Genomic DNA, 23,049 nt, shown 5'->3' with positions numbered 1-23,049 from the left:
ACAGACAACCTGTGCAAGAGTGAGATCAGAGTTGAAATCCCAGTCTTCCAGGAAACCCTCACAGTTGCAGAGCCAACACCCTGAGGGACAAGTGTAGAGTTAGTAAGTAGGTGTGTGGTGTGTGTGTGTTTGTGTGTTTGTGTGTGTGTGTGTTTGTGTGTGTGTTTGTGTGTGTGGGGGGGTTGTTCGAGGGATGCCATGCAAATACTTACTATCAACAAATACACACTCATGAATCTGAAGGTGAAGTAACAACACTGTGGTTCGTGTGCAGCAAACTGACTTAACTCGTTTTCTCATATCGCAACATTGAAAAGTCGAGAATCAGGTGGAAAAGTTGTGAATGAGATAAAAACATCCAAAAGAAGTAGAAATCTTGGGAATAGAGTCAAACTCAATGAGAGGGACATCGTTAGTGTTTCATGAATAAAGTCAAAAGGAATCAGAAGATTTCAACAGTTTCATGTTCAGTGTCTTTAACTTCCATCTTTTCATTTATCTGCTGAAACAGAAAGAATCTCCTCGTCACTAAATCTTATTCTGAAGAGGAAAGTTTGAATTGAAGTCATCATTTTATGACAAAGAAGTCATCATAAAGTATAAAACTATACTTAGGATTGAAAATAAGAAAACATAGAATCTTTGAGCTCGTCAGCGCCACAACACTTTGATCCATTCAGATTAAAAAATGAAAGGAAATTGAATTGTTCTCAGACTTTACGACTTCACGATTATAATATTACGACTTTATTCATGTAATTGTAAGGACACACTTATACTTCTGTTCTGACACACGTACAGTATAGTAGATATATATATATATATATCTATGCAGTAGCTCCACCTGAGCTTTGCAGTACATTTGCACAGCTTCGTAAACACTGAAAGATTATTATGAGCTGCTTTGTGTTAATGAGGAACTTATGTATTTAAACACGACTCATGTAAATCCTGTGTTTTTTCCGACTGACAGTGAATGATGAATGTTTTTCACAGTCCGGCCTCCAACTACACGTCCACACAGAAACTCCTGATGTACATGAGGACCGCTGCACTGCAGGTCGTCACCAACAGGAACCAACACGTTTGTCGAGGTCAGAACTATTTTTATATTCTTATCAAAGACAAAGATACTTAACATGTCAGTTTATATCATCTACATATTTAAATATATTAAATTGTTTTGAAATCTATATTCAGGAGGTGGTTTTGATAATTAAATGCCTTAATTGCAAAGTCAACAAGTTTATGAAGTACACATAAAGGATAAAAGTCTTTATGATAAAATGCTGCACAACCTATGAGATAAAACACACAAGATGTAATTCACAACGTGATGAAGATCACGAAATCTGTTGCTTCATGTTGGATTCTTAGAATTTGTTGCATCAGAGCTTCCAGTTATTTGAGTTCACGTCTTTATCTGCTGTTCTCCGTTGTTTGGATTTTCATGGTCTCATTCGCTCACACTTTATATTCCATAACATACAATACATTACATTTTGAAGATAATTTCATCTTAAAAAACCTGAACAAATATCAGTGAAGTCGCTTCTGTTTACTGCTGTCGCACACAACGTCTGTAGACATGTTATCATGTTATGCTCCTGACGTGTTCCTGACATGTTCCTGACGTGTTCCTGACGTGTTCCTGACATGCTCCTGACGTGTTCCTGACGTGTTCCTGACATGCTCCTGACGTGTTCCTGACGTGTTCCTGACATGCTCCTGACGTGTTCCTGACGTGTTCCTGACATGCTCCTCACATGTTCCCGAGTCGGACAATGTTCTGCTGCTTCACAAACATGTCATGAGACCGGTCACGTGTGAAAATGTGTCGACGGTTGACTCCAGTAAATGTCTATGTCATGAATTGCTTCCTCTCTGTCTCTCGTCTGTTCTTCTTCTCTTCAGACCTCCGCTGTTTGAAAATGTCGGTCGACCACTCGTCCTCGCCTCATCACGATCTTCCACAGACCTCCTCCTCTAACTTTTCTTTATGCGTCGACTCCTTGTACGTTTCCTTCTGCTTCACCAGCATCGTCCTCCTCCTCCCCCTGTCCGTCTTCGTCCTGTATCTGGGTTTCCAGAGGTCGACCCAGCGACGCTCTTCAGCCGCCACCATGAGTCACTGTGACTTCCTCACCTACAACATGGCCGTCACGGAGCTGATCGGGGCCTTCGGGAACATCTTCAGCATTTGTGCCAGCTTTGTGCTGGTGGATCTAAAGTGGGTGGGGTACCACGTTGAGACGTACCTCTGGTCTGCGAGGATGCTGTTTCCCATCCTGAGCTGTGTGGAGCGCTACCTGGCTGTGGTTCACCCAATCACCTACCTGAGACTGAGGCGAGGGGGTGGGGTCCACCTCAGGAACATCTGCACTGCTTACATCTGGCTGCAGGGTTGTGCAGGGCATGGTTTCATCCTCCTGGTGCAGAGCAGCTCAGTGAGTTCTCTGCTGATCCTCAGTGCTGCTCAGATGATCGTCTTTTTAATCACCATGCTGTTCTGCAGCCTCTCCGTTCTCTACGTTCTGATTCGTCCACGGCCCGGGGAGGTGGGCGGGAACAGGTTGAGAATTCACCGATCCAAGCAGAGGGCGCTCCGCAGCATCCTCATCATAATGGGGGTGTTGTTTGTGAGGTTTGCAGGCGGTCTGGTTTGCAGTGTGCTGATCTACACACACACAGAGAGCTCCACTCTCCACTGTTTAATAACCACAACCAACGGGTGGCTGAGTCTGCCCGGCAGTCTGGTGCTGCTGCTGCTGTTCCTGCAGCGAGCAGGACGACCACCAGGGGGCAGACAGAACCCCCAGTGAGGACGAGGACTTCATCCACGTGTGTGTTGCTAATGTTGAATTATATTATAGTTATAGTACAATTATATCATATTACATTACATTATATATATATCATATTATATAATTATTATATCATATTACATTATAGCACAATTATATGATTATATATCATATTATATAATTATTATATGATATCACATTATAGTACAATTATATATTATATGATTATATATCATATTATATAATTATTATATGATATCACATTATAGTACAATTATATATTATATGATTATATATCATATTATATAATTATTATATGATATCACATTATAGTACAATTATATGATTATATGATTATATATCATATTATATAATTATTATATCATATTACATTATATTATTATATATTATATTATATTATGATATATTATATTCAATTATATTATTATATTGTTATTATTATTATATCATATGACATTATTTTATATTAAATAGTACGGGTCCTGTGTTGTTGCTCCAGAGATTATATATCTTAAAACAATAGAATATTTGATGGTCGATGTTTTTTCATCAGATGAAAGTTTCTATATTTCTGTTCACGTGTGGTTTATATATAATTTGTAATGTATGAAGAAATAACTTTTCAAAATAAAAGCTCTGTAACTCAGCTCCATACAAAGCATGAAGCAACAAAACAAACGTGCGTCAGTGAATGAACGACGTGCGTCAGTGTAACATGTTATATAAGTGGAACACGACGTCAGTTCTTGAAACGATGAGGAGAACTTCCTCCAGTGTCGCTTTCTGTTATCGGAAACGTTGTGATTAGACTTAACATGGACGCTGTCCATAGCATTTCATCATACACCTGTTGTAGCAACATATTTAGCTAATCCAGAATTAGCCCAGAGAAAATACATGTATGATGTATAAATACACGTATGATGTATAAAACACTTGTGACTGATGCTTTGACTCATTTATCACCTGACTGAACTCTAAGAAACTAAAGTTGTGGTTCGTCCACAGACGACGGTGAATAAAGTCTTTACTCGTTTGAATCAAACTCGTTGAGTCAATGATGCAGGTGTGGAAATATATTTACAACACAAACATTATCAGTGTGGAATATTAATACAGTACAAATATCTCATATTAATAATTTACTCATATATTTAAGTATTATTTAACTAAAAAGATGTAACACAACAGGACGCATTTCAAACCTGCTGCCGTTTTTAATGTTGACAGAGAGAGAGAGACAGACAGACCGAGAGAGACAGAGAGACACACAGAGAGACACAGAGAGAGAGAGACAGACAGACCGAGAGAGACAGAGAGACACACAGAGAGAGAGAGACACACAGAGAGAGACAAAGAGACACACAGAGAGAGAGAGACAGAGAGACACACAGACAGACCGAGAGAGACAAAGAGACACACAGACAGACAGACAGACAGAGAGAGAGACAGACAGACAGACAGAGATAGAGAGACACAGACAGACAGAGAGAGATACACAGACAGACAGACAGACAGACAGACAGAGAGAGAGACAGAGAGATGGACAGAGAGACAGACAGAGAGACAGACAGAGAGAGAGACAGAGAGATGGACAGAGAGACACACACAGACAGAGAGAGACACACAGACAGAGAGAGAGAGAGAGACAGAGAGATGGACAGAGAGACACACAGACAGACAGACAGACCGAGAGAGACAAAGAGACACACAGACAGACAGACAGACAGAGAGAGAGACAGACAGACAGAGATAGAGAGACACAGACAGACAGAGAGAGATACACAGACAGACAGACAGACAGAGACAGAGATAGAGAGACACAGACAGACAGAGAGACAGACAGAGAGAGACACACAGACAGAGAGAGAGACAGAGAGATGGACAGAGAGACACACACAGACAGAGAGAGAGAGAGAGACAGAGAGATGGACAGAGAGACACACAGACAGAGAGAGAGAGAGAGACAGAGAGATGGACAGAGAGACACACACAGACAGAGAGAGAGAGAGAGAGACACACAGACAGAGAGATAAAGACGATCACTGTTCCTTTAAAGTCGTCAGTAACGGTCAGAAGAGACACTTCTCTTTGACCTGAGGAGGAGTCATCGTGTCTTTTATACAGAATCTGTCCTCTCGTCTGATTGGCCAACCAGAGAGGAGGTGAATTAACGACTTTCAGGTGAAAAGGACAAATCGTTTCTCAGGAACAGGACAGGACAGACAGTTGGATGATTTCATGTCAACTCATGTGTCTCATGAAAGTTACTGATTCAGTCCAAACCTGTTCTTGTACTTTTCATCGTCACTTCTTCAGAGAAACGAGGACGAACATTTTGAAATTCAACTCAAGAAAAGTCCTGTAAAATGTGGAAACAAAAGACACAGTTACAAAGACTAAAATAATTTAAACAAACGTGTAGTGAAGACACTGAGCCGGCTAATAACTGAACACATGAGATAGAGACCTGGATGTTTTCTCTGTCCTGCTCTTCCATCTGAAGCTTCGGCAGTTTGAAACCACAGAGGTGACACACCTCGATCAACTCGTGTGATTTAAACCCACAGACATTTTTTCCCAGACTCATTGAGTGACAGCTGAAGCAAGACTTGACAAATCATGTTGGACACACGTCAACATCTGGAGACGACAAACGAGCGCGACTTGTTCCACATTCATCTCGACTCGTTTCACCCACTTCCAACAGGGCGACATCGAGGGACGTGTGCAGAGAGACATTTTGAAGACTGAAAATAAAGATGGACGACATGACGGCTCCTTACAGTGAAGCTAAACCGTCTCTCTCGCCCCCTGGTGGCTGGCTGCAGTATACGTGTCAGCAGATGGGACCAAGCTGTTTAATGAGAGTGTCTGATCAGTTTGGATTGGATGAGTTATTTGATATGATTGACAGCTGAGACTGACCTCCACCGTCAGGCCTGCAGTGATCCGTCAGCTTCGTTAGAGAGAGACAGTGGAGACGTTCAGCTTTACCTTCGGTCCCTGAAGCCACAGATGTTTCACTGTTCTGCAAACTCCAGAAATGTTCGAAACACTTTGTGAAGATAGAAACACGTGTTCCTGATTTCTCCTGATCAAACAAACCACTTCACATTTGTTTTAATGCAACAAGAATAAATCAGCTGAGATCAGATTTAATGTTGGATTATAAATCACCAAATATTGATCGAACGTACAGAAGCTGCTGTGTCGTCAGGTTGACATACACGGCTGTGTGTAATAAAACCAACACTTTGTTTGACAGAATGAACATATACATATATATTTATTGTGTATATAGACGTCCCCCAGTGGCTGGAGGGACTTTGTTTTCAGGTCGTCCATCATGTTTTTGTGAACAGGATGTCTCAAGAACACCTGAAGAGAATTTATTTAAAGTTGGACTCAGGAACGATCTGAATTGTGGTCAGAGGTCGCCGTGACCTGGCAACTCAAATGTTTGGTTTTCTGAACGTTACAGGAGCACAGTTTCTGGACGGACGTCACTAAAACCTTTTGTCTCTTAATCATCTGATCAAGAACACACCACTACAAGTATTTTTAATTGGCTCAAATGTTCAGTTGGACTCAGACTAACCGAAGACTTCAGCGGTCAAAGGTCAAAGGGGCGTGTCCTTGTCGATGCAAAATGTCAGGAACACAGATTCAAACTGCAGATCAACGACATCACGAAGTCCTGTTAGTGTTGACAGAGTATATATATACATATATATATATATGTATATATATACCTATCTCCAGGCCAAAAATGAGTTCCAGTAATGGACTGAAAAAACATAAACTTTTAGGATTCAACTCAATAGTTTGTGTAATGAACTCTGGGATCAGCCACAGCTTTAAGTTCTAGTCTCAAGGATCAGGTTCTTTAACAGTTTGATTCAACTTGGAAGATGCAAAAATGAAAATGTAAAAACCAAGTCATAAAAAAAAAACTATTTTATTTCACAAAGGGTCAAATGTTCAGTGATTCAGTACAAGTTTTCAAAATCAAAGCGTCTTCTTCAGTCGTCATGAACACTTTGTTGGTTTCTCTCTTGGCACAGGAAACACTGTGGCTCACATCATCATGTGGCGTGTTCTGCAAATATTTCAACAAAACCTACAGTTAGATATATTCTCTGCATTTTCCTGGTCATTTACCATATTTTGTTTGGGGGGGGGAGGGGGCAGTAGCTCACCTGTTGGAGTGCTGGAGGACACATCCTCATCACAGCGGTCTGAGGTTCAAATCCAGCCTGGTCCATTGCCAGCATCCCCTTTCTCACCCTGCCTGTCTCCACACTGTCCTTTCAATGAAGACTGAGTTTAACCTATACTTTATATAGTAGAGAATTTAATGTGGGGGCTTCCATGACAATACAGGAGACAAATGGACCCTAACTAACAGGCACATACATGACGTCTTCTCTGTCCACAAACCAAAACTTGTAAGAAGACACAAGTAGAAAGTCTTCAATAATCCTGGTCCTCACTAGTTTCTCCTTCAAATACTCCAGTGGCTCCATGTACTTTTACTACCTCTACTACCACCACTACCACTTTCAACCGCTCTGCCTGACTGCATCCTTCAGATGGTGGGATTGCATCACACCCCTCCCACCCCACACTTCAACATAGGCAAACCGTTTTCTGTGATATGCATCATTTGCAACTTTGCAAAACCAACAATCTGACATCTGACACTCACCTCAGTCAGCCAGCTCTGCAGAGTTCTTCTTCTGCTACAGATTCTGTAGCTTCTCTCTGAAGCTTCTCTCTGCTTCAACCCTCATTTGACTTTGCATAGAGACGATCCCACATCTTTGTCCCCATGTCTCAGCGTCTCTTCATGCAGCCTTCCGACGTTCACTGCTGTTGTCACGTCTACAAAAGGAGTCGTCTCCCAGCTCAGTGTGACTGTTTTCATGTGTATGGTAGGACGTGGCAAAAGATCATTAAGGAAGCAGACGACTAGAAGTGCTTGATCCTGATTCATTCAAATGCTTTAGACTCACCGTCTACAAGTGGTCATGGTGTATTTTGCTCTTATGCAATTCTTTACCATGTTCTCAATTATCTAAGCTAATTGTTATGCCAATGTATCCCCAAAACCAGATGGATCCTTGTCTGGTTTTGGAAACTGGCAAAAATCTGTAAGGCTCCGTGATCAGACTTCCTCAAATACAGAGAAGAAGGGGAAGGAGAACATCCTTACCTTCTTATACGAGTCGACTCAATTGACCTTGTTCTCTGTAGATACGGAAACCCAACTCATTAAATCCTCACTGATTTCCAAAAACAGCCTGCAAGCTGTTGTACAGACTGAGGGTTGGGTTACAGTCCCTCAGAAATGGTGCTAACGACATGGAACCATGTCAGAATGTCTAACTTTACAGTGACTTGTAAACAGATTCGTCTGTTGTAGCCTTTGGATAAATTTGGATCAAGCATTTGAAGTCGTCTGCTCTGTCAGTGGTCGAGAGACACGTCTAACCAGACACGTGAAAACAGTCATGCTGAATTAAGAAAACCACTTCCTTTCGCAGGTGTGACGGCAGCAGTGAACTTCGAGAGGCCACATAAAGAGACGCTGAGACATGGGGACAAAGAAGAGGGACTGTTCCCATGTGAAGTCGAATGAGGGTTGAAGCAGAGAGAAAGTTCAGGAAGAGGCAAAAGAATCAGCAGCAGAGGAAGAACTCTGCCCAGAAAACCAGGTCATCACCGTTTCTCATGCAACAAACTTGGATGTTGGATTAAACATTGTCCCAGGTGACTCACCGAGCTCGTCAACCGTGGAATAAAGTTTGCATCAATGTCAGATTGTCAATTCTAGAAAGTTACAAATAATGAACAGCAAAGACAACAGTGAGCAGATGTTAGAAGATGTGTACAGGAGGTTACAGGAGGCCATTCAGCTGGTGGCTCATGTTTTTGGCCCCGGGGACGCACAAGAGCTGAAATGCAACTAAAGCGCTAAAAAGAACAAAACGATTACAAACCTTTTAGTTACAAGGTTTGTCCACATAACACAAGTTGAGACAACGTGAATCCCAGAAGTCAAGCTTCCACGAATGAAATCAATGTACTTAATACTGCAGCTGCATACTTCTGCCACAAGAGGGCACTTAAACACCAATCTACAGCCACAAAACCAAGATCCTCTTGTACTTATCCTATATAAACAAATACATTGAGCAAGACATCTAGAATTCAGCCCACAGTAGAATGCTTTAGTTGGAGATACGTCAACAGCTGGTACCTCAGGAGAACCTGGTGTCAACCTGGTTCACTTCAATTGAGTCATGAATTATAATCAAGTTTAAATGAGTTGTCTCTCTGCCAAGTTTAGTTCCTCCCAAACGCGCTCCTGTCCTGTCCCTTCCTACAGAGTGAAGACAACCCCATGTATGAAACTGTCCAGAAGTGTCCCTGCATCACTGATTACCGTTGACGTACGCAAGAGTCATAACGATCTGCAGGGGTGGGTTAAATTCCCCTGCTGGGAGGCCTCCCATCATGATAATGAAAAACTAAACCTATTGAACACAAAGGTTCAACTTGAGTCTCCAGTCAGAATTAAACTTGGCAGAATGAGACAAGGCAGCTTTAAACTTCATCCAGTTATTACAAACACTTTATTTAATTTAGGTGGTGAAATCTAAACAACTGTCAAACTGGCCCATGTACCTCCGGATTGAATACAACGGAACCAGGCCAAAGTCAATGAGCAGATATTCAACGTGTGATTCATCGTTTGACAACAAACAGTCTGATGCCAATGAAGACTGAATCTTTTTTACATTATCGATGGGCTGAACAAACGATGACTGTTAAAATGAATCATTATCAAATCAAAGTAAAACGATCAAAATCCAATAAAATCAACCATTAGCAAAACCTGGAGAGTTCCTGTGATGAAGAAATACTGTTCAGAGGATTCTTTCATCTCAGGTTGATTAACGTACGAGGTAAAAAAACCATCAACTCATCGTCAGTATAACTACGTTCAACAACTTATAAAGAACCAATGTGTCGCCAACAGATTTTCTTCAGTGATTATCCAACAAAAAAAAACAACGGACAATTAGAATTACTGACTTTTAGGACTTTGAATTCTCTTTCATGCTCAAAGTGTGACCCTGACTCTGAACCCCCCCCACCACACACAGGTGGCAAAGTCTTCATTAAACTGGACGGTTGACCATGTCCTTTGGGGGACTTGTTCCAGTTGGAGGTCAGGTCGGGAGGTCGTGGCAGTCTACAGGACTTTTAATGCTCAGGACAAGCCACAGACTTCCAGCTTTAAGGTTCAACACTAGACAAAGAAAAACAATTAGCCTAAGTACAAAACAGGGACAGTTTAAACAGAAGTTGATCATTTTTAAGGACATACCTCAAAACATCCTGGGGCAAAGGGTCATCTTCATCAAGGAGGGTTGGTCCATTGTGGCAGTCTTCATCAAGGAGGGTTGGTCCGTTGTGGACATCTTCATCAAGGAGGGTTGGTCCGTCGTGGACATCTTCATCAAGGAGGGTTGGTCTGTCGTGGACATCTTCATCTAGGAGAGTTGGTCCATTGGGGCAGTCTTCATCCTGGTCCACTGAGGCCTCGTCAGCTCACACCATTCAAGCTTTAAGGTTTAACATGTCACAAAGAAATACAATTGGCATGATAATAAAACAGGGACAGTTAAAATAGAAGTCCATCAATTTTTAAAATGACATACCTCAAGACAACCTGGAGCAAAGGGTCATCATCAAGGAGGGAGGGGTCCGCCGGGGCTGTCTTCGAGGAGGGAGGGGTCCACATTGGTAGTCTTCACCGTCAGACCACAGCAGTCCAGCTTTAAAATTGAACAAGTGACAAAGAAGAAAATTAGCACAAGTATAAAACAAGCAAGGTTTAAACAGAAGTTGATCATTTTTAAAAGACATACCTCAAGACATCCAGGGGCAAAGGGTCATCTTCATCAAGGAGGGTTGGTCCATTGTGGACATCTTCATCAAGCAGGGTTGGTCCATTGTGGACATCTTCATCAAGGAGGGTTGATCCATTAGGGCAGTCTTCATCCTGGTCCACTGAGGCCTCGTCAGGTCAAACCATTCAAGCTTTAAGGTTTAACATGTCACAAAGAAAAACAATTGGCATGATAATAAAACAGGGACAGTTAAAATAGAAGTCCATTTTTAAAAGGATATACCTCAAGACAACCTGGGGCAAAGGGTCATCATCAAGGAGGGAGGGGTCCACATTGGTAGTCTTCATCGTGGCACAGAGGCACCGTCAGGCCACAGCAGTCCAGCTTTAAAATTGAACAAGTGACAAAGAAGAAAATTAGCACAAGTATAAAACAAGCAAAGTTTAAACAGAAGTTGATCTGAAAAGGACAAACCCTAGAGACATCCTGGGACAAAGGGTCTTCGTCAAGAGGGTTGGGTCCATTTTGACCTTCTTCATTCAAGGTCTCCTCAGTCTCTGATGGGGACAGTTCTTCAGTCATGTCTCAGTAGATTTCTGTTGTAGTGAGTAGGATTAAGATTTGTGGCTGAAGGTGCAACAGTCTTTTTAAACTTGCAGAATTTGTGTTGACCACATCCTGTGGTTTGTCGAGTTATGTGGAGGCGGAGTTCTGGAGGAAGGACAGTACGCAGGGATCTCAGGTCAGGTCACAGCTTTAAGGTTGAACATGTGACACAGAACAACAATTAGCGTCAGTTTAAGACCAGTTGAAACAGATGTGAATAATCTGTAAGGACATACCTGATGATATCCAGGGTCAGAAGGCATCAAGACAGGAAGGGTCTATCTTGGCCGTCTTCATCCCGGGGGAGGGTTGTTAGTCCGTTGGCATCTTCTTCAGTCGCCATGAACACTTTGTTGGTTTCTCTCTTGGTACAGGAAACACTGTGGCTCACATCATCATGTGGCGTGTTCTGCAAATATTTCAACAAAACTACAGTTAGATATATTCTCTGCATTTTCCTGGTCATTTATCATATTTTGGTGGAGGGGGCAGTAGCTCACCTGTTGGAGTGCTGGAGGGCACATCCTCATCACAGCAGTCTGAGGTTCAAATCCAGCCTGGTCCATTGCCAGCATCCCCTTTCTCACCCTGCCTGTTTCCACACTGTCCTTTCAATGAAGACTGAGTTTAACCTATACTTTATATAGTAGAGAATTTAATGTGGCCATTCAGCTGGTGGCTCCTCGTTTTTGGCCCCGGGGACACACAAGAGCTGAAATGTAACTAAAGCACTAAAAAGAACAAAACGATTATAAACCTTTTAGTTACAAGGTTTGTCCACATAACACAAGTTGAGACAACGTGAATCCCAGAAGTCAAGCTTCCCAAGAATGAAATCAATGTACTTAATACTGCAGCTGCATACTTCTGCCACAAGAGGGCACTTAAACACCAATCTACAGCCACAAAACCAAGATCCTATTGTACTTATCCTATATAAACAAATACATTGAACAAGACATCTAGAATTCAGCCCACAGTAGAATGCTTTAGTTGGAGATACGTCAATAGCTGGTACCTCAGGAGAACCTGGCGTCAACCTGGTTCACTTCAATTGAGTCATGAATTATAATCAAGTTTAAATGAGTTGTCTCTCTGCCAAGTTTAGTTCCTCCCAAACGCGCTCCTGTCCTGTCCCTTCCTACAGAGTGAAGACAATCCCATGTATGAAACTGTCCAGAAGTGTCCCTGCATCACTGATTACCGTTGACGTACGCAAGAGTCATAACGATCTGCAGGGGTGGGTTAAATTCCCCTGCTGGGAGGCCTCCCATCATGATAATGAAAAACTAAACCTATTGAACACAAAGGTTCAACTTGAGTCTCCAGTCAGAATTAAACTTGGCAGAATGAGACAAGGCAGCTTTAAACTTCATCCAGTTATTACAAACACTTTATTTAATTTAGGTGGTGAAATCTAAACGACTGTCAAACTGGCCCATGTACCTCCGGATTGAATACAACGGAACCAGGCCAAAGTCAATGAGCAGATATTCAACGTGTGATTCATCGTTTGACAGCAAACAGTCTGATGCCAATGAAGACTGAATCTTTTTTACATTATCGATGGGCTGAACAAACAATGACTGTTAAAATGAATCATTATCAAATCAAAGTAAAACGATCAAAAACCAATAAAGTCAACCATTAGCAAAACCTGGAGAGTTCCTGTGATGAAGAAATACTGTTCAGAGGATTCTTTCATCTCAGGTTGATTAACGTACGAGGTAGAAAACCATCAACTCATCGTCAGTATAACTACGTTCAACAACTTATAAAGAACCAATGTGTCGCCAACAGATTTTCTTCAGTGATTATCCAACAAAAAAAAACAACCTACAATTAGAATTACTGACTTTTAGGACTTTGAATTCTCTTTAATGCTCAAAGTGTGACCCTGACTCTGAACCCCCCCCCCCCACCACACACAGGTGGCAAAGTCTTCATTAAACTGGACGGTTGACCATGTCCTTTGGGGGACTTGTTCCAGTTGGAGGTCAGGTCGGGAGGTCTTGGCAGTCTACAGGACTTTTTATGCTCAGGACAAGCCACAGACTTCCAGCTTTAAGGTTCAACACTAGACAAAGAAAAACAATTAGCCTAAGTACAAAACAGGGACAGTTTAAACAGAAGTTGATCATTTTTAAGGACATACCTCAAAACATCCTGGGGCAAAGGGTCGTCTTCATCAAGGAGGGTTGGTCTGTCGTGGACATCTTCATCTAGGAGAGTTGGTCCATTGTGGCAGTCTTCATCCTGGTCCACTGAGGCCTCGTCAGCTCACACCATTCAAGCTTTAAGGTTTAACATGTCACAAAGAAAAACAATTGGCATGATAATAAAACAGGGACAGTTAAAATAGAAGTCCATCAATTTTTAAAATGACATACCTCAAGACAACCTGGAGCAAAGGGTCATCATCAAGGAGGGAGGGGTCCGCCGGGGCTGTCTTCGAGGAGGGAGGGGTCCACATTGGTAGTCTTCACCGTCAGACCACAGCAGTCCAGCTTTAAAATTGAAGAAGTGACAAAGAAGAAAATTAGCACAAGTATAAAACAAGCAAGGTTTAAACAGAAGTTGATCATTTTTAAAAGACATACCTCAAGACATCCAGGGGCAAAGGGTCATCTTCATCAAGGAGGGTTGGTCCATTGTGGACATCTTCATCAAGCAGGGTTGGTCCATTGTGGACATCTTCATCAAGGAGGGTTGATCCATTAGGGCAGTCTTCATCCTGGTCCACTGAGGCCTCGTCAGGTCAAACCATTCAAGCTTTAAGGTTTAACATGTCACAAAGAAAAACAATTGGCATGATAATAAAACAGGGACAGTTAAAATAGAAGTCCATCATTTTTAAAAGGATATACCTCAAGACAACCTGGGGCAAAGGGTCATCATCAAGGAGGGAGGGGTCCACATTGGTAGTCTTCATCGTGGCACAGAGGCACCGTCAGGCCACAGCAGTCCAGCTTTAAAATTGAACAAGTGACAAAGAAGAAAATTAGCACAAGTATAAAACAAGTGAAGTTTAAACAGAAGTTGATCTGAAAAGGACAAACCCTAGAGACATCCTGGGACAAAGGGTCTTCGTCAAGAGGGTTGGGTCCATTTTGACCTTCTTCATCCAATGTCTCCTCAGTCTCTGATGGGGACAGTTCTTCAGTCATGTCTCAGTAGATTTCTGTTGTAGTGAGTAGGATTAAGATTTGTGGCTGAAGGTGCAACAGTCTTTTTAAACTTGCAGAATTTGTGTTGACCACATCCTGTGGTTTGTCAAGTTATGTGGAGGTGGAGTTCTGGAGGAAGGACAGTACGCAGGGATCTCAGGTCAGGTCACAGCTTTAAGGTTGAACATGTGACACAGAACAACAAGTAGCGTCAGTTTAAGACCAGTTGAAACAGATGTGAATAATCTGTAAGGACATACCTGATGATATCCAGGGTCAGAAGGCATCAAGACAGGAAGAGTCCATCTTGGCCGTCTTCGTCCTGGGGGAGGGTTGCTAGTCCGTTGGCGTCTTCTTCAGTCGTCATGAACACTTTGTTGGTTTCTCTCTTGGCACAGGAAACACTGTGGCTCACATCATCATGTGGCGTGTTCTGCAAATATTTCAACAAAAACTACAGTTAGATATATTCTCTGCATTTTCCTGGTCATTTATCATATTTTGGTGGGGGGGGCAGTAGCTCACCTGTTGGAGTGCTGGAGGACACATCCTCATCACAGCTGGTCTGAGGTTCAAATCCAGCCTGGTACATTGCCAGCATCCCCTTTCTCACCCTGCCTGTTTCCACACTGTCCTTTCAATGAAGACTAAGTTTATCCTATACTTTATATAGTAGAGAATTTAATGTGGCCATTCAGCTGGTGGCTCTTTGTTTTTGGCCCCGGGGACGCACAAGAGCTGAAATGCAACTAAAGCGCTAAAAAGAACAAAACGATTACAAACCTCTTAGTTACAAGGTTTGTCCACATAACACAAGTTGAGACAACGTGAATCCCAGAAGTCAAGCTTCCACGAATGAAATCAATGTACTTAATACTGCAGCTGCATACTTCTGCCACAAGAGGGCACTTAAACACCAATCTACAGCCACAAAACCAAGATCCTATTGTACTTATCCTATATAAACAAATACATTGAGCAAGACATCTAGAATTCAGCCCACAGTAGAATGCTTTAGTTGGAGATACGTCAATAGCTGGTACCTCAGGAGAACCTGGCATCAACCTGGTTCACTTCAATTGAGTCATGAATTATAATCAAGTTTAAATGAGTTGTCTCTCTGCCAAGTTTAGTTCCTCCCAAACGCGCTCCTGTCCTGTCCCTTCCTACAGAGTGAAGACAATCCCATGTATGAAACTGTCCAGAAGTGTCCCTGCATCACTGATTACCGTTGACGTACGCAAGAGTCATAACGATCTGCAGGGGTGGGTTAAATTCCCCTGCTGGGAGGCCTCCCATCATGATAATGAAAAACTAAACCTATTGAACACAAAGGTTCAACTTGAGTCTCCAGTCAGAATTAAACTTGGCAGAATGAGACAAGGCAGCTTTAAACTTCATCCAGTTATTACAAACACTTTATTTAATTTAGGTGGTGAAATCTAAACAACTGTCAAACTGGCCCATGTACCTCCGGATTGAATACAACGGAACCAGGCCAAAGTCAATGAGCAGATATTCAACGTGTGATTCATCGTTTGACAGCAAACAGTCTGATGCCAATGAAGACTGAATCTTTTTTACATTATCGATGGGCTGAACAAACGATGACTGTTAAAATGAATCGTTATCAAATCAAAGTAAAACGATCAAAAACCAATAAAGTCAACCATTAGCAAAACCTGGAGAGTTCCTGTGATGAAGAAATACTGTTCAGAGGATTCTGTCATCTCAGGTTGATTAACGTACGAGGTAAAAAAACCATCAACTCATCGTCAGTATAACTACGTTCAACAACTTATAAAGAACCAATGTGTCGCCAACAGATTTTCTTCAGTGATTATCCAACAAAAAAAAACAACCTACAATTAGAATTACTGACTTTTAGGACTTTGAATTCTCTTTCATGCTCAAAGTGTGACCCTGACTCTGAACCCCCCCCCCCCCACCACACACAGGTGGCAAAGTCTTCATTAAACTGGACGGTTGACCATGTCCTTTGGGGGACTTGTTCCAGTTGGAGGTCAGGTCTGGAGGTCGGGGCAGTCTACAGGACTTTTAATGCTCAGGACAAGCCACAGACTTCCAGCTTTAAGGTTCAACACTAGACAAAGAAAAACAATTAGCCTAAGTACAAAACAGGGACAGTTTAAACAGAAGTTGATCATTTTTAAGGACATACCTCAAAACATCCTGGGGCAAAGGGTCATCTTCATCAAGGAGGGTTGGTCCGTCGTGGACATCTTCATCAAGGAGGGTTGGTCCATTGTGGACATCTTCATCAAGGAGGGTTGGTCCATTGTGGACATCTTCATCAAGGAGGGTTGGTCCGTCGTGGACATCTTCATCAAGGAGAGTTGCTCCATTGTGGCAGTCTTCATCCTGGTCCACTGTGGCCTCGTCAGGCCACAACAGTCCAGTTTTAAAATTGAACAAGTGACAAAGAAGAAAATTAGCACAAGTATAAAACAAGCAAGGTTTAAACAGAAGTTGATCATTTTTAAAGGACATACCTCAAGACAGCCAGGGGAAAAGGGTCATCTTCATCAAGGAGGGTTGGTCTGTCGTGGACATCTTCATCAAGGAGGGTTGGTCCGTCGTGGCAGTCTTCATCCTGGTCCACTGAGGCCTCGTCAGGTCACACCATTCAAGCTTTAAGGTTTAACATGTCACAAAGAAAAACAATTGGCATGATAATAAAACAGGGACAGTTAAAATAGAAGTCCATTATTTTTAAAAGGACATACCTCAAGACAACCTGGGGCAAAGGGTCATCATCAAGGAGGGAGGGGTCCACCGTGGCTGTCTTCGAGAAGGGAGGGGTCCACATTGGTAGTCTTCATCGTGGCACAGAGGCACCGTCAGGCCACAGCAGTCCAGCTTTAAAATTCAACAAGTGACAAAGAAGAAAATTAGCACAAGTATAAAACAAGCAAGGTTTAAACAGAAGTTGATCTGAAAATGACAAACCCTAAAGACATCCTGGGACAAAGGGTCTTCGTCAAGAGGGTTGGGTCCATTTTGACCTTCTTCATCCAATGTCTCCTCAGTCTCTGATGGGGACAGTTCTTCAGTCATGTCTCAGTAGATTTCTGTTGTAGTGGGTAGGATTAAGATTTGTGGCTGAAGGTGCAACAGTCTTTTTAAACTCAGGTAAGGACATACCTGATGATATCCAGGGTCAGAAGGCATCAAGACAGGAAGAGTCCATCTTGGCCATCTTCATCCTTGGGGAGGGTTGTTAGTCTGTTGGCGTCTTCTTCAGTCGTCATGAACACTTTGTTGGTTTCTCTCTTGGCACAGGAAACACTGTGGCTCACATCATCATGTGGCGTGTTCTGCAAATATTTCAACAAAACCTACAGTTAGATATATTCTCTGCATTTTCCTGGTCATTTACCATATTTTTTGGGGGGAGGGGGGACAGTAGCTCACCTGTTGGAGTGCTGGAGGACACATCCTCATCACAGCGGTTTGAGGTTCAAATCCAGCCTGGTCCATTGCCAGCATCCCCTTTCTCACCCTGCCTGTTTCCACACTGTCCTTTCAATGAAGACTGAGTTTAACCTATACTTTATATAGTAGAGAATTTAATGTGGGGGCTTCCATGACAATACAGGAGACAAATGGACCCTAACTAACAGGCACATACATGACGTCTTCTCTGTCCACAAACCAAAACTTGTAAGAAGACACAAGTAGAAAGTCTTCAATAATCCTGGTCCTCACTAGTTGCTCCTTCAAATACTCCAGTGGCTCCATGTACTTTTACTACCTCTACTACCACCACTACCACTTTCAACCGCTCTGCCTGACTGCATCCTTCAGATGGTGGGATTGCATCACACCCCTCCCACCCCACACTTCAACATAGGCAAACCGTTTTCTGTGATATGCATCATTGCAACTTTGCAAAATCAACAATCTGACATCTGACACTCACCTCAGTCGGCCAGCTCTGCAGAGTTCTTCTTCTGCTACAGATTCTGTAGCTTCTCTCTGAAGCTTCTCTCTGCTTCAACCCTCATTTGACTTTGCATAGAGACGATCCCACATCTTTGTCCCCATGTCTCAGCGTCTCTTCATGCAGCCTTCCGACATTCACTGCTGTTGTCACGTCTACAAAAGGAGTCGTCTCCCAGCTCAGCGTGACTGTTTTCATGTGTTTGGTCAGACGTGGCAAAAGATCAGTAACGAAGCAGACGACTAGAAGTGCTTGATCCTGATTCATTCAAATGCTTTAGACTCACCGTCTACAAGTGGTCATGGTGTATTTTGCTCTTATGCAATTCTTTACCATGTTCTCAATTATCTAAGCTAATTGTTATGCCAATGTATCCCCAAAACCAGATGGATCCTTGTCTGGTTTTGGAAACTGGCAAAAATCTGTAAGGCTCCATGATCAGACTTCCTCAAATACAGAGAAGAAGGGGAAGGAGAACATCCTTACCTTCTTATACGAGTCGACTCAATTGACCTTGTTCTCTGTAGATACGGAAACCCAACTCATTAAATCCTCACTGATTTCCAAAAACAGCCTGCAAGCTGTTGTACAGACTGAGGGTTGGGTTACAGTCCCTCAAAAATGGTGCTAACGACATGGAACCATGTCAGAATGTCTAACTTTACAGTGACTTGTAAACAGATTCGTCTGTTGTAGCCTTTGGATAAATTTGGATCAAGCATTTGAAGTCGTCTGCTCTGTCAGTGGTCGAGAGACACGTCTAACCAGACACGTGAAAACAGTCATGCTGAATTAAGAAAACCACTTCCTTTCGCAGGTGTGACGGCAGCAGTGAACTTCGAGAGGCCACATAAAGAGACGCTGAGACATGGGGACAAAGAAGAGGGACTGTTCCCATGTGAAGTCGAATGAGGGTTGAAGCAGAGAGAAAGTTCAGGAAGAGGCAACAGAATCAGCAGCAGAGGAAGAACTTTGCCCAGAAAACCAGGTCATCACCGTTTCTCATGCAACAAACTTGGATGTTGGATTAAACATTGTCCCAGGTGACTCACCGAGCTCGTCAACCGTGGAATAAAGTTTGCATCAATGTCAGATTGTCAATTCTAGAAAGTTACAAATAATGAACAGCAAAGACAACAGTGAGCAGATGTTAGAAGATGTGTACAGGAGGTTCGGATGCAACCTCTTCATCCAAAATACATTTCAGACATACCATACAATCCCATTAGGCCATTCAGCTGGTGGCTCATGTTTTTGGCCCCGGGGACGCACAAGAGCTGAAATGCAACTAAGACGTTAAAAAGAACAAAACGATTACAAACCTTTTAGTTACAAGGTTTGTCCACATAACACAAGTTGAGACAACGTGAATCCCAGAAGTCAAGCTTCCACGAATGAAATCACCACGATAGAGCAGCTTCAATACAGAGACTGAGTCACACTACAGAAACTAACCAGGTTACTGAATCAGTTCTCAGACAAACCAACAGATCACTAGCCAACCAAACTCTAGAATCAGTGTATTTCCTTCCACAGACAAGATCCAGTTTCTCTGAAAGTCTCCTCCCATCCCTGCAGCTGCAACAAACAGGTCAGAAAAATCTAAATGCTCCGCTCACGTTTTAATTAAGTTTGATTACACTTTAAGAAAATTGTTTAGTTCTGGTTTTTATCCTGGTTAATTAACTTACGGTTGGACGGACATACGCCTTGACTGACATGCGAATTTTTAAACGGACGGCAATGGCACAGCAGCCATGATAGATGACAGATCGGCACGGGGGCCGGGGAAAGCAGTCGTGACACGGCGGCCATGCCAAGAGGACAGATTGGCTCTGAGGCTGCGGAAAAGGCTCTGCCATGGCACGATGGCCAGGCGGGAAAAACAAGTGAGGTACTTACTTGTTGGTCCACAAGGGGAAATGTTTTAACGGACGCGCATGTAACTATTTTGGACGGGCGCGCAAGCAGGTGTGGTCCTCTTCGTTAACAAATGGAGAAATTGAGACGCAGTCATGGCACGGTGGCCAAGCAAAACCACAGCCCATAAAGAACAAGAAGCACTTACTGCTGGGTAGATCCATCAGGATCTATTGTTGGAAATGAACAGGAACAAAATGCACGACGAGAGTGACGGCCACGCTGGACGGACGATGACGAGCATCACAAGGGAAACAGACTTATACTTGTCTAGACACAAGTTTTACAAAGATTTTTTGTCAGACTGTAGAAACAATCTTAGTTTTAAGGTAATACTTGTTTTTTTAAACACTAAATAAATACAGTTTAAACCATGTTAATTAATAGACAAAATGTTTTAAAGTTGACAACTGATTATCGGAGCAATGATTTGGGTGGAAACTCAAATAGTTTTGCTTTTAATCCTGTGGAAAGCAGAAAGTTTGTTATTCCAACATCGTTCTCAGAAACCCTGTTCTCATCTGTTCAACCCTCATCTCTAAACACACGTTTCAATTCAAGTCAAGGACACACAAGTTTTTATTCCCCTGTTCTATAAAATAAAAAAACTAATCTGTCTAAAGAGAACAGAGGGGACGCCGACACGGCGGCCGTCCGAGAGAGAAAACTTTAAATATGGACTCACCCGTCGTTGATAAACCTAAAAAGGAAAAGTTTGTCAAACATTTCATCGAGCTCATTGACAAATTTAAAGCCATGGCACGGCGGCCATTTTGGAGAAACCGGGCCACAACTCCCGCACACAAACACATTCAGCCCTGAAGTGAAACATCCGATTCACCCACATCACGAGCTCAGCAGGTCCAAACAACACAAATCTACCAGAACCAGACTTTTCCTTTCTGCACAACTAAAACACACTAATGCTGCAGTACTCCAAACCACCACTAGATGCCCTACTAGGTTACAGCTCCATGTCGAACCTGCAGACCAGCTGCACAACTCGGAGAGAGACGAGAAGAAAGATGATCGGACGGACGGCAAATGAACGTGTTGACAGAGAAATAGAAGAGATGGCATGACACGGCGGCCATGATGAAAACATTTCAATCAGATTCAAGAGAAATGAGTCCTACTGTTTGATGATCCTCCTGAAGATCGACCTGAAAGAAAAACACAAGAAACCCGTCAGATTCTAATCTTCATCGTTTATATAATCATGGGAACTTTAGTTTTAAAATATAATGTGTCGCTGCTTTTTGTAAAAGAGAATAAATGTGAAAAAACTAAATGAGAATTAAATCTGAAAACATCCGATTTATCTCCAATTACAGATTTTTCATCAAATTCAACTTGAGAACCATTTTAACGTTTAAAATTTAGACTTGAATTTTCACAAATGAAGATGAACGCACAAAAACATGTCGAGTATTAAACAATTACTCAATAAGCTAAATTATTTATTATATTACATCAAGTGTGAAACAATGAAGATAATCTGAATCCTATATTTACATTTTTCTTGTTTCTCTTGTGACAGGAAACTTTTACTGAACAATTCATTAAACAAGTCAACAGAAAGATTGACAATTTAATTGAAATCTGCATTTTAAAACGTGAATAAAACATTAGGTTGACTTTTATCTGTGAAATCAATAGTTGATGTATTTATAAACCACAGTTTAGTCAATGAACCATAGACAAGTAGTTTTCTTTTGGCAGTAAGTGTCCTCCATACTTCAGTCCACAGGGGTCACTCACCTTTTGAGACAAAGTTCATGTTGTTAGAGACGTTGGACAAAGTCGACCACGTCTCCGAGATTCTGTTGAGACAAGAAAAGACAAACACACGTTTGTTTAGACTTTAAATATGTCTCCAAGTAATTCACTTGATTTTATCAACTTTAATTTACATTTAATTATATTTCATTGCCACTTTTCTACCTAATTCTCATTAGATTCACATTTATTCTACATGAATTACTTCGTTTTATTTCCTCTTTATTATGTTGAACTCATCATTTTTTCATTGGACTCATTTTGGATTATTTGAAACCTGATTGTAATTTGATTTCTCAGCATTGTATTATTGGACCTCGATGAATCATTGATAGAAACTTTAGTTCAAGTTAAAAGTCTAAGGCACGAGCTGACACACCTGGCGGTGGTTACTGTGACGTCGCTCACCTGTGACGAGGAGGGGCGGAGCTGGACGTGCTCGACGCGTCGGGTCCACGATGAAACCGTTTAATACGAAAAACGTTCAAATGTCGCGAAGAACTTTCTGATAACGAGAAAATAAAAAACGACGTTAAACTACGAAGCGCTGCGCACGCGCCCATCAACAGCTCGTCGTGGTGGAGTTTCCGGCGTGTGACGTCACGAGCTGCGTCTTCCTCCGGGAGCACAAACTTTGTTCTTTGATTCACTTCGTGTCGCGTTTTCTGTGACGAGGAGACTTTGACTTTGTTCTGCGTGTTTTCCCGCAGCTCGTGACCTGAACACGCGACACCGACAAAGAGCGGGAGAAGTGAGGAGCGCGTGCGCGTATGCACTCTGCTTTATGCACTCCGGTCTGATTGGACGCAGCTGGACTCATTAGCTAACCCGGAAACGAGGAGCTCTGTGGGCGTGGCTCAGTT

At 42.3% G+C, this 23,049-nt stretch overlaps 2 long non-coding RNA genes across 9 annotated transcripts; both read right to left on the bottom strand.

Moving 5' to 3' along the window:
* Positions 1-6,772: 6,772 nt before the first annotated feature.
* On the bottom strand, positions 6,773-7,663 carry LOC138406600 (uncharacterized). The gene is made up of 2 exons (XR_011240002.1): positions 7,028-7,663; positions 6,773-6,927 (listed from the first exon to the last, which is right to left on the bottom strand). It is a non-coding gene; the product is annotated as an uncharacterized lncRNA (long non-coding RNA).
* Positions 7,664-9,399: 1,736 nt separating this feature from the next.
* On the bottom strand, positions 9,400-22,819 carry LOC138406597 (uncharacterized). 8 transcript variants are annotated; one of them, XR_011240000.1, is made up of 24 exons: positions 22,595-22,819; positions 22,169-22,230; positions 17,959-21,570; positions 17,689-17,861; positions 17,494-17,615; positions 17,271-17,403; positions 17,037-17,175; positions 16,706-16,920; positions 15,049-16,627; positions 14,784-14,956; positions 14,599-14,695; positions 14,416-14,498; positions 14,224-14,325; positions 13,957-14,128; positions 13,747-13,863; positions 13,512-13,650; positions 11,857-13,433; positions 11,593-11,765; positions 11,225-11,504; positions 11,033-11,134; positions 10,769-10,940; positions 10,559-10,675; positions 10,225-10,462; positions 9,400-10,146 (listed from the first exon to the last, which is right to left on the bottom strand). It is a non-coding gene; the product is annotated as an uncharacterized lncRNA (long non-coding RNA). The 8 variants fall into 8 exon arrangements; XR_011239999.1 differs by having other exon boundaries at positions 11,225-11,307; positions 11,408-11,461; positions 14,416-14,695; positions 22,595-22,816; XR_011239995.1 differs by having other exon boundaries at positions 11,225-11,307; positions 11,408-11,504; positions 14,416-14,695; positions 22,595-22,814.
* Positions 22,820-23,049: the final 230 nt, after the last annotated feature.

Source organism: Paralichthys olivaceus, chromosome 22 (assembly GCF_024713975.1).
Source record: "Paralichthys olivaceus isolate ysfri-2021 chromosome 22, ASM2471397v2, whole genome shotgun sequence".
Taxonomy (NCBI): Eukaryota; Metazoa; Chordata; class Actinopteri; order Pleuronectiformes; family Paralichthyidae; genus Paralichthys; species Paralichthys olivaceus.
This window is presented reverse-complemented; position numbering and strand designations above follow the sequence as displayed.